At 51.7% G+C, this 12,124-nt stretch overlaps 1 long non-coding RNA gene across 1 annotated transcript; it reads right to left on the reverse strand.

The window, feature by feature from the left end:
• Positions 1 to 3,602: 3,602 nt before the first annotated feature.
• Positions 3,603 to 7,236, reverse strand: LOC140000255 (uncharacterized). Its single transcript, XR_011805447.1, has 2 exons — positions 6,993 to 7,236; positions 3,603 to 4,554 (listed from the first exon to the last, which is right to left on the reverse strand). It is a non-coding gene; the product is annotated as an uncharacterized lncRNA (long non-coding RNA).
• Between the last annotated feature and the right edge of the window lie 4,888 nt (positions 7,237 to 12,124).

Here is a 12,124-nt window from a genome sequence, read left to right on the forward strand (position 1 = left end):
GCGTTGCCCTTCACGGGCACCAGGCCTTGCAGCTGCCCCTGAGCAGCTCCTCTGGGAAGGATCCAGCGCTGAAGCATCTCACAGTGCTGGGAGCTCCCTTCACATCAGCCACGCTAATGCTGAAATTCCTCCTGTCCTCCTCCCTGCCAGGCGTCCAGCCAGGTGCAGGAGCACTCCATCTGCCTCTTCCAAGCCGTGACGGAGGCTGTGCTGCGGCAAAGGACGAAGAAAATGAAGAGGACAGTGCACAGGAGCCTTCTCCCACTCTACTTTCATATGAGAGACCAGAGTGAGAGCGTAGCAAAGGTACAGATCTCAGAGCTGAGCAGTTATGTGGGCAAGGGTGTGCTGATGCCACAGGGTTGCTCTGGGGGATCTCTGGCCGGCAGCATGAGCTGCCTCCGATGGTGGCTGTCCCGTGGCCTTGCCTTGGCCACTGAACCCAGTGCACGCTGCCCCCCACCACAGCCTCCCATAACGCGCTGGGAAAGGCTCGCAGCCCTGCCAAGAGGAGGGGACAGAGGGTCTCCTTCCCAAGGCTGTGCTGCTACCTCCCAACCTCTGCTGCTCCGCAGGCCTCTGGGGAAGCTCTCGCCGTGGCTGCAGAGTTTCTGCGAGGCTGCAGAGTTTCTGCGATGCAAGGAGCTCAAGCGCTTGGCCCAGACAGAACAGGCGTGGAGGATTGGAGAGTTCTTGGTAAGGACCCACATTGGTTTGCCCCAGCTGGGCAAACGCGCCCGGCCAGAGCCCGCTGCCTGCAGCCGCATCCTCGCTCCCTTCCTGCCAGCACAGAGCCCCAGGGGGCTCTTCTGCAGGCCCCTCTGCCCTCCCTGCCCCCAGGATGATGGAGGAGACCCTGGAGAGGGTGTGCAAGCCCCGTGACCCTGCGTTCTCTCTCTCTCCAGCTGCAGCAGGACAGAGGCAGAGTAGAAGAATACCTGCAGCAGAGCCAGCCCTACCTGCAGGACACTCAGACCCTTTTGCGACTTGAGGCCGTCAGATTCATTGGTGAGCCCAGCCCCTGGGTCCCTCTTGGGGCAGCCTTTGGTAGCCCCAGGCACTGCCCTGTTGCCCCCAGAGCCCCCCGACTGGGCCCTTGCTCCAGGGTGCAGGAGGGGGCACAGCCTGGCTGGCCAGGCCAGGGGCTGCGCTGCTGGGAGCGTGCTGGGGAGCGGGGCTCTGATGGGGTCTCTGTGTCTAGGTCTTGCTGCGCGCTACTGCGAGGACCAGAGCGAGGAGAAGCTGAATGAAATCCTCAGCGGTGAGTGAGGGCAGTGGGGGGTGTGCTGGGGCTGGGGGGACAGCGGCAGAGGCCCCCGTGCCTTGCCCTGCTCCAGGGAAATGCTTCGGGGCGGAGGAGCAATGCAGCCATAGGAACGAGGGAGAGGAGACGGGGTAGCCTGTGGTGTCAGGGAATGGCCTCCCAGCCTGGAGCTGGGCAGTGCCGCTGAAAGGGTTGAGTGTCCCTGAGGAAGAGTCAGGGGAAAGGGCAGTAAGGCTGACAGAAGGTGGGAGCCTGTTGTAGAGCACGCAACCAGGACGAAGAGGGAGATGAGACAGCCTACAAGCAGCTAGGAGCAGGGTCACGATTGCTAGCCCTTGCTCTCATGGGGAAGCACAATAGCGAGAGGAAAGAGTCCAGGAGATTCCTGGAGTGTGTGAATCCTCCCAAGGGATGGAGGCAGGTGGTGAGGGAACCAGCTTGTGAAGGTGCCCCACTTGACCTGTGGTGCGCAGGTGGGGAAGGACTGGTGGCTGCATTTGGGACATTGCTGAGCAGCAGCTTTCAACGGATTCCTTTGTCCCTCCTGCTCCTCCTGGCCTGGGGAAGAGTCGAGTGGGGCTGGCATGCTCTGCAGGGGATGCCTGGGGATCTCTGCAAGGAGTGGGTTTTCATCTCTGCTCTTCTTTCTTTTGCAGTCCTCCAGCCTTCAGAGAAAGACCCGGAACCCATGGTCCGTTCCCTGGCAGTTCAAACCACCCTGATCGGGACGTCAAGGCATAAGGCAATGTCAGGACGGAGATTTCCACTGCCGTGTTGCCGCTAGCCCCGCAGCAGTCCTCAAAAGAGCAATATATATTTTAATAGAACTAGGTTGTTGTCTCGTTATTCCAGCAGCTCCTTCACAGTGACTCGGTGCCATGACGCTGAGCTAACTTGGAGGCCACCAAGGACGTCTTTTCCCTGGGCCCGGTGACTGCATGGCGCCTACTCAACCAGTGAAAGAGTCACAGAACCCTTGCGCTTGGAAAAGGGCCTTCAGCTCAAGTCCAAGCGTCAGCTAACACCACCAGGCCCACCACAAAACCACGGCCCTTAGCGCCAAGTCCACGCATTTCTTTAATAGCTCCAGGCCTGGGACTCCAGCAGTGCCCTGGGCAGCCGGTTCCACCCTTTGCATGAAGAAATTCTTCCTGACATCCCATCCTGTGGTAGGTGCGCCCAGGTAGAAGAACTGCTCAGCCTCCTGGCAGAGCTTCGGGAGGAGGTGGGCAGGCTGAGGAGCACCAGGGAGTCGGAGAAGGTTGAACTGTACTCTGCCAGCCCTGGGACAGATGCGTCAGGCAGACACAGCAGAGGAAATGGAGGATCCCCTACCCTCTGGCCATCAGGCAGAAGGAGTGCATCTCAGTGACGAAGGGATGGAAGTTTAGATCTGCTCGGGGCAGCAGGTGAACCCCTCCTTGCCTACCTCACCTTCCTTTCAGGTGCCCTGAAACAACAGACTCTGGAAGTAATGGACACACAAACGATGATGTGCATGAAGGTCCATCCAGGTTGGAGGGGTTTTCTAGGGCAAGTCAGCCTTCCCCAGTATCACGACCACCTCCATCAAGAAGAAGAGAAGGGTTACTGTCATAAGTGACTCCCTTCTGAGCAGAACAGAGGGCCGCATATGCCGGCCTGACCCAACCCATGGAGAAGTCTGCTGCCTCCCAGGAGATCAGGGTAAAAGGTGTTTCTGGAAAGCTCACTCGCCCCGTAAGGCCCTCTGAGCATCATCCATTATTGTTCTGTCCTGACAGAATCTTCTAAGTGGCACACCAAAATGGGAGGGAGTGTGCGCTAGCGAGATCCTTCGGCCTGCTCCATGCCACGTTGGGTACACTGGAGCACATTTGGAATGTTTCTGCACCGATGCACCCAGCATGAGGGACAAGCAGGAGGAGCTGGAAGCTTCAGCTCCATCCCAGAACAAGCGAGACTTGGTGTGCTGTGATGGACGGGTATGGGCTCTTCAGGAAGGATAGGCAGGGCAGGCGAGGCAAGGGGCTGGCACAAGGACGTGGCTGAGAGCTTCTGGGTAAGGATTAAGGGAGAAAGCAATCACTTGGATGTTGCAGTGGGTGTTTGCGATACCAATGAATTATTCGCTAAGCAACTAAGAGAGACCTCTCTTAGCTCAACTGCCCTTGTCCTGATGGGGGACTTCAACTTGCCAGACGTTAACTGGGAAGACCACACAGCTGATACAAGCAGGTCCAGGAGATTCCTCACACACCTTGATGACAACTCCTTGGTACAGCTACTGAGGGAGACAACAAGGAAAGGTGCCATCCTAGACCTGTTGCTTGTGTTATAAATGGCTCAGTCTTCAAAATAGGATTATAATCAAAGTTTACAATTTATTAAAGGAATAGAGGTAAGCAAACAGCGCTGGGTGCGCCGGGAGTCTCTGCTCCACCAGGACGCACACCAGTTACATCAAGCAGCTGATTTTTATGCTCCTAGGCTGATACATATTCATTACTACTCCTAAAAAAAATGGGTTATTATAATTAGCTTCCGGGATCCAAACCCTCCTACTGGAGCATGCGCATCAGTCTCTGGTGGTCCCCCTGGGGGTCTCTGGGGGTCTTTCATGCTGAAGGCTCGTAGTCTTCCTCTCAGTTTTTTTTTCTTGTCCTTCCCCTTTGTACTCCTTGGCAGCATGTCAAAAGCTTACACAGCGTTCCCTGCAAGTTTTGTCTTCTAGCCATCCTTCAGCTTCTTTCTTCTCCTTAATCTCCTGGCCGCCTGGCCAGATATCAGGGGCTTGCATAGTGTCCCATTCAGAAGTCATAACAGTTACTAGTTGTTAGCAGTTGTTCTGAAACCCCCAGACAGCAGAGACTTCAAAGAAAGAACATACAAACACAAATAGCTCTCTATTGACACTTCACATTTAAAAATCTTTGGCGATTGGAGGAAAACTGCCAGTACGCCTGCTTTTGGCAGGGGGGTTGGACCCAATGATCTCTTCAGGTCCCTTCCAACCCCTCCAATTCTGTGAACTTTGGACACGGGGAGGGCAGAGTTCAGGCTGCTCAGGGAACTAGTTCGGAAGATCCCCTGAGAAGCTGTTTTGGAAGGTATCGGGGTCCATCTTTTTAAGCACGACCTCCTAAGAGCACAGGAGCAGGCGATTCCAAAATCAAGTCAAGCAGGCGGGGCAGGAGGCCAGCTTGGCTGAGCAGGGATCTTCTTCTAGAGCTTAAGTGCAAAAAGAAAGCGTGTGGCCACTGGAAGCGAGGTCGTGTGACATGGCAGGGCTACAGAGGTGCTGTTTGCCTCTGTTGGGAGAAAATTCGTGCAGGCAAAGCTCAGGGGTGAAGCTGGCTAGTAGTGTGGGCAACAACGCAGATATATACATTAATATGTGTATTGAAGATGTGAACTGCTAAAGGAGGGCTAGAGGAAACATTGGTCCGTTACTTGCTGAGGATGGTCACCTCACAAACACAGACATAGGCGAAGCAGAGCCATTTAATGTCTCTTTTGCCTCTGTCTTCAAGAGCAATGATGGGCTCTGGGACCCAAGGGGCCCACAGTTGGGGGGCCATGAGTGCGGTAACAAAAACCTCCTAGCCAAACCCACACTGGATGCATATGAGTCTACGGGGCCTGAGGGGATTCATTCCAGGGTTCTCAGAGGGCCGACTAATCTCCTTGTGAGACCTCTCTCAATTATTTTTCAATGGTCTTGGGAGCCCAGAGAGGTCCAAGTTGACTGTAGGCTGGCAATCATTGTGACAGGTTTCAAGAAGGGCAAGAAAGAAGAGCCCAATAATTACAGACCCGCCAGTCTCTCTTCAGAGCCTAGTAAAAATACGGAGAAACTCTTCTGGGCATTACTGAAGAACACCGGAAAGACAACGCAGTTGATCACAGCCCACCCAGGTTCATGAGGGGAAAGTCCTGTTTAACAAACTTAATTTCCTTTTATGACAGCATCACCCGTCTAGTTGAGCAAGGGATGCCAGGTTTTGGATTTCCATCAAGTTTTCAGTACTGTTTCTCTCAGTATCCTTCTGGACTAAATGTCCATTGTACAGCTAGATAAATACATGCGGTTTAGGGTGAAAAGTTGGCTGATGGGTTGGGCTCAAGGGGTTACAGAAATGGGGTTGCATCAGGCTGTTGACCAGTCCCTAGTGGGGTTCCCCAGGGTTCCACTTAGGGCCAGCAGAAGAGGCTGGAGAGCAGCCTTGCAGAAAGGGATCTGGGGGTTTTGGTCGACAGCAAGTTGAATACGTGTCAGAATTCAGCCTGGAGGAGAGTGAGGGGAGGCCTCCTGGCGGCCTGCAGCTCCCTCACGAGGGGAGCAGAGGGGCAGTGTGGCATTTAGGGGTGTAGCCGATTAACCGTTACGGGTCCGGTCAGATTCAGGGTCCTGAACTATCACAATCACGGATTCACCAATAACGCATGTATGAAATACAGAGGTGGCACAGGTGCGCAGCCTGGAAATGAACGCGTTACAAGGCACAAAGACTCTATAGAGATTCCTAAGTTTCCGCAGAGACACACGATATAACCTAGTGTTCAAATCTCACCCAAAGGCGTCCCAATGGGCGAGAAGAGAGGCTCAGTCCGTCGACTGATCCCAGGAGTCAGGAGGTCCTCAGGATGGTGTATTCCCTTGGGATGGCGTCTCCCCTGATGGTGGTATCTTCCCTAATGATGGTACCTTCCCTAACAATGGTATCTTCCCTGACACACCCTCTCTCTTAGGCCAATTTATGAGGTGGAGCTTGAGTGACTCTAGTCAAGCATATTTTAGTTAGGATTGGTGAAAAGGTTTCTTGTCTCTGTTTAAAGTAGTAGGCTCTGAGAAATTCAGAGCACATGCTCAGAGAGGGGTGGTCGCACCTTGGAAGCAGGGAGCTTTTGGGATGGAGGTGTGTTTTGGCATTTTAATGATATTATAATTGTACTGGGTCTGGCTGGAATGTTAACTTTCCCGGCAGCAGCCCATACAGTGCCGTACTCTGGACTTGTAGCTGGAACAGCAGTGTTATCACACCAGTGTTGTGTCTACTGCTGAGCAGCAGTGGCACAGCATCGGGCCTTTCTCTAACCCTCCTAGGGGGTGGGCAAAAGGTGAGGAGAGAAACATCACTAGGGCAGCTGTCGTGGTTTAACCCGGCCGGCAGCTAAACACCACGCAGCCGTTCGCTCACCCTCCCCCCTCCCTCTCTGGGACGGGGGAGAGAAATGGAGAGTGAAGCCCATGAGTTGAGATAAAGACAGTTTAATAAGACAGGAAAATAATAATAACAAATATAATAATAACAATAATAATAATAATGATACAATGGTGATAATACGAAAGTAATAGTATGTACAAACAAGTGATGCACAATGCAATTGCTCACCACTCGCTGACCGATGCCCAGCCTAACCCCGAGCAGTCCGGCCCCCTCCCCCCAGCTAGCCACCCCTATATATTGTTTAGCATGACGTCAGATGGTATGGAATACCCCTTTGGCTAGTTTGGGTCACCTGTCCTGGGTCTGTCCCCTCCCAGCTCTTACTGCACCCCCAGCCTGCCCGTTGGCAGGACAGAGCAAAAGGCTGAGATGTCCTTGGCTTAGTATAAGCACTGCTCTGCAACAATTAAAGCATTGGGGTGTTATCAGCACTCTTCTCATCCTAAGCCAAAACACAGCATTCCACCAGCTACTAGGAAGAAAATTAATTCTGTGCTAACTGAAACCAGGACACATACCATGTGATGTCACACTCAGCAATAAAAGGTGGAAACAGGAAGAAGAGGGGAGGGGTGGGCTCTCGTTGAGAAGACGTCGGTCCTCCTCTGGAACACTGGCTGCGTGCGTTGAGGCCTTGCTTCAAGGACGCGGTCAATCATCGCTCATTTGTGGGAAGTAGAGAGTAATTTCTTTCCTCTGCGCTTCCATATAGCTTTCATTTATTTTGTTGGTTTGTTTTCCTCCCTTCTTTTTATTTTCCCTTTTCCCCTCCCTTTTCCCCTTTCCCTTTTATTTCTCCTTAGTTAAATTTTTAGTTCATAGTAGTCTTGATTTAATTATTATAGTTATTTCCCTTTAATTAAATTATCCTTATCTCAACCCGTGAGTTGTTCTTTGCTTTACTTCTCCCCCTCCTCATCTAAAGGAGGGGGCGTGAGAGAGCGGTTGTGGGGTTTAGCTGCCCAGCACGGTAAAACCACCACAATAATGAGCAAAAGTACATTAGAATACAGCATTTGTCAAAACATGACAGGTCGTTGGCTCAGGGTAGCAAAAAGTGCAGCTTATCGGTCTCAGCGTGCACAGGAACAATCGAGTCCGCACCTGGTCACAGAGCCTAGCCATGGTGTCTCCACTCCACTCTATGCTCCGTGCTGTTCCTTAGAGCTAGCACACCAGGTTCCCCCAGCGCAATAGCATCTAAGGTTGGAAGCCTAGGGAATGCTCAGGTAATGCAGCTACGCCCTACCCTGAAAGCCTTTTCAATGCTGTGCATTTTCTTTAAGATGTGAATGTTAGTTTTATTTTCCTAGTTACTTCAGGCAACTGCACCACAGGCAGGTGCTGAGCTCTGCTCTCTGGGGACAGTGACAGGACCCAAGAGAATGGCACGGAGCTGGGACAGGGGAGGCAGAGGCTGGGTGTTAGGAAAAGGTTTTTCACTGAAAGGGTGGTCGGGCACTGGGACAAGCTGCCCAGGGCATTGGGCATGGCTCCAAGCCTGCTGGAAGTCAAGTCAAGTCAAGCGTTTGCACAACGCTCTAACATCCTCCGATAATGGGTGGTTCTGTGTGGAGCCTGGCGTTTGACTCAATGATCCTTGTGGGTCTTGTGTGGGAAAGGAATTTGTAGGTGGCTTTGCACTATTGCACACGTTCCTGAATTAGAGATAATGAAGAAATAATCGTAGAATCGTAGAATCTCCCGAGTTGGAAGGGACCCATAACGTTCAAGTCCAACTGCTGGCACCGCACAGGTCTACCCAAAAGTTTAGACCATGTGACTAAGTGCACAGTCCAATCGCTTCTTCAATTCAGACAGGCTTGGTGCAGTGACTACTTCACTGGGAAGCCTGCTCCAGTGTGCGACCACCCTCTTGGTGAAGAACCTCTTCCTGATGTGCAGCCCAAACTTCCCCTGCCTCAGCTTAACACCTTTCCCACGGGTCCTATCACTGGTGATTACGGAGAATAGGTCACCTGCCTCTCCACTCCCCCTCGCAAGGAAGTTGTAGACTGTGATGAGGTCCCCCCTCAGCCTCCTCTTCTCCAGGCTGAACAGGCCCAGCGCCCTCAGCCGCTCCTCATATGTCTTCCCCTCTAGGCCCTTCACCATCTTCGTCGCCCTCCTCTGGACCCTCTCCAACAGAGCCGGAGCCGCCAGGTCAACTCAGACCCGGGAAGGGGGGGGGGGGGGGGGGAGGAAAAAAAACGGGGAAGGAGACGGGAGAGAGACCCAATCCATGCCGCGTGGAGCGGGGAAGTGGGGCCGTGTGATGGGAAGAGGGTAAGAGGGAAAAGAGGGAGAAAAGCGAGAGTGTTCTCCCCCGAGGGGGGAACGAGTGAACGGCAGGCAGGCGCAGGTCTGCGCGTGACAACTGCATCCCCTTGCCTTTCCCTCCTCCGCCCGGTGGTGGCAAGGGCGAAAAGTGACAAAAACTCGTGTCAAGGGCTGACTCTCAATAGATCGCAGCGAGGGAGCTGCTCTGCTACGTACGGAACCCTGACCCAGAATCAGGTCGTCTACAAATGATTTAGCACCGGGTTTCCCACGAACATGCGGGACGCAACGGTAAGCATACATGCGCCCAAGCCTTGAGCAGCCAGTTTCTCCGGGAGAATTCTGTGAGAAAAGGTGTCGAAAGCCTTACGGAGGGTTAGGTAGACCACATCCACAGCCATTCCTTCATCCACTGAGCACATTGCCTTGTCTTAGAAGGAGATCAGATTTGTCAAGCAGGACCTCTCTTTGATAACCACCTACTGAAATGGCCTGATCACCCGACTGTTCTTTCAGTGTTACAGAATCACAGAATCACAGAATTTCTAGGTTGGAAGAGACCTCAAGATCATCGAGTCCAACCTCTGACCTAACGCCAACAGTCCCCACTAAACCATATCCCTAAGCTCTACATCTAAACGTCTTTTAAAGACTTCCAGGGATGGTGACTCCACCACTTCCCTGGGCAGCCTGTTCCAGTGTCTAACAACCCTTTCGGTAAAGAAGTTCTTCCTAAGATCCAACCTAAAACTCCCCTGGCGCAACTTTAGCCCATTCCCCCTCGTCCTGTCACCAGGCACGTGGGAGAACAGGCCAACCCCCACCTCACTACAGCCTCCTTTGAGGTACCTGTAGAGAGCAATAAGGTCGCCCCCGAGCCTCCTCTTCTCCAGGCTGAACAAGCCCAGCTCCCTCAGCCGCTCCTCGTAGGACTTGTTCTCCAGGCCCCTCACCAGCTTCGTCGCCCTTCTTTGGACCCGCTCAAGCACCTCGATGTCCTTCTTGTAGCGAGGGACCCAAAACTGAACACAGTACTCGAGGTGCGGCCTCACCAGAGCCGAGTACAGGGGGAAATGTGTTGTGTGATGGTACTCCGGATAATCTGATCCATGAGCTTTCCCAGCATCGTGGACAGAATAACAGATCCGTAGGTCCCCGACTCCTCCTTCCAGCCCTTCCTGTAGACAGACGTCACATTTGCTAGTCGCCAGTTGACCGCAGCCTCCCCTGATAGCCACGACTGCTGATCAATGATGGTTGCAGGTTGGCAAGTGATTCTGCCAGCTCCCTCAGTAGTGACAGGTGGATCCAATTCTGCCCCATAGATGTGTGTATATCTAAGTGGAGTAGCAGTTCTCTAACTATTTCCTCCTGGATTATGAGTGTTTCATTCTGCTCCCTGTACCTATCTACCAGCTCTGGAGGCTGAGTACCAGGGGAACAACTGGTCTTGCTGCTAAAAACTGAGGCAACGAAGGAATTAAGTACCTCAGCCTTTTCCTCATGTCTTCTATGGTTCTATGTCACTATCATTCCCCTCACATCCAATTCAGAATGGAGATGCTCCTTAATGCTCTTGTTATGTGTATATATATGTGTATATATATATATATATATATATATATATAATTACTCTTTTTGTTAGTAATAGTCAGATAGAGCTCCAGTTAGGATTTGGCCATTCTGATTTTGTCCCTGCACAGCTTCAAGACATGGAGGACTGAGCTCCACACCAAACGAAAAAATGGATGGAAAAAAAGCACAGAAAAGGTGGAACGTGGCAGCTTTACATCCCCTGCCCTTACCTGAGTCTATGCTGTAATTCCGTTCAACTGCTTACTGCCGTATTCTCTAAAGCGTCCTGCAACTCCTGTTGCTGTTATCTTGTGAGAGACAGCACAATCAGGGTGAGTCATCTGCCTACAGAAATTAACAACTGACAGAATGGAGCAACTGTCCAGGAGAAGTTGGAGTGGCTGATGGGCCTGCCACAGGGACTGGCGTGTGCCTGCAGGAAAAGTCCCAGGGGTCGGAGACGTGTTGCCTGTGGCTTGTTAAGCACAGGTCAAGCCCCAGCACATTCCAGTAATTTGTGTCTCTTTGGAAATGCCAGGGTGATCACACGCAGTTTTCAAGCATTTCACAGTTTTTTCTAGGATTCTGCACATTCTCAGAGGTGAAGCTCCAAAGCACTGGAGGTGCCCACTGCTCTAGGTTCCTGCCCATATCCTCACACAGTCCCTGCCACTCCTAACTCTCCTGCCTCTGGAAAGATCTCTGGATGGCATGCTTAAGTAGTTGTTTAAAATTATACAAAACCTGAATCACATTTAGGAGATGGGACAACAGAAACATGCTGGTTCGGCCATCCCACGGATATTCAAAGCTTTCAAGAGCTATTGTAATTAGCCCGGAGGAGAAGAAGAAAGGGAGAGTGAAGAAGTGGGGAGAAACGTCCCCCACTGTCCACACCAGTTCCATCCCCCCACCTCCTGCCCCACCCTGCACAGGAGAAAAGGCAAAAAGTGTAAAATAATGTAACTATTAATAGTTTCTAAGAGATGAAGAGATGGTTCCCGAGGTACAGAGGTGGCAATAATTTTATCCTGTCATAAGTCAGTGTTATCCCATACATCAAAACAGTAACCTTAAACCAGCCCCCAGAATTGATGAACAGCATGACATGGAAGACAGACAGTTAGTGATGTGCTATACAACACAATTCTGAAAACAAGCACAACAGCCCCAAGATCAAAAAGATCAACATTGTGATCAGCAACTGTTAAAGCAACTGTTAAACTGATCTATTGCTTATAACAATTTACTTTTAAAATGCTCTGGTCCGATTTGTCATCTCAACCTTTGTGCTCCATGCTAGGCACCAAAAAGACTTGCAGTGGTTTGACCCAGGAGGCAGCTCAGCACTACAGATCTATTTATCCAATGCAATGAAGGAAAGAACTGGGAGAAAAAAAAAAAAAAAGACAAAAAAAAAAAAGACACAAAAGGAGTAGGTTGTTATTGTTATTGTTACAGACACCAACAGAGTAAGGGCATGATATTTTTGTGTGCACATCAATGTGGGGGGGAGGATTGGGAGGGACCGTGGGTGGGGCAAAGGGTCACGGGGATCTGGGGCAGTCATGTGTATAAGAAGCTATGCTACGCAGCAATAAATTGGCACTTGAGCTAGACACGGTGTGTCTGTCTCTGGTGTCCCTGCTTGGGGAGCAGACGTCCAGGCAGCCAAGTGATGTTGTCTCTCGGGCTGGGGTAGCACGGAGAGAGACAACAATCAAAAGACAGGAAAGGTGGCGGTGATTAATTGAAAAGTGTTGGACCTAAGCATGACGTATATGGTATGGAATTA

Source organism: Anas platyrhynchos, chromosome 33 (genome assembly GCF_047663525.1).
Source record: "Anas platyrhynchos isolate ZD024472 breed Pekin duck chromosome 33, IASCAAS_PekinDuck_T2T, whole genome shotgun sequence".
Classification (NCBI taxonomy): Eukaryota; Metazoa; Chordata; class Aves; order Anseriformes; family Anatidae; genus Anas; species Anas platyrhynchos.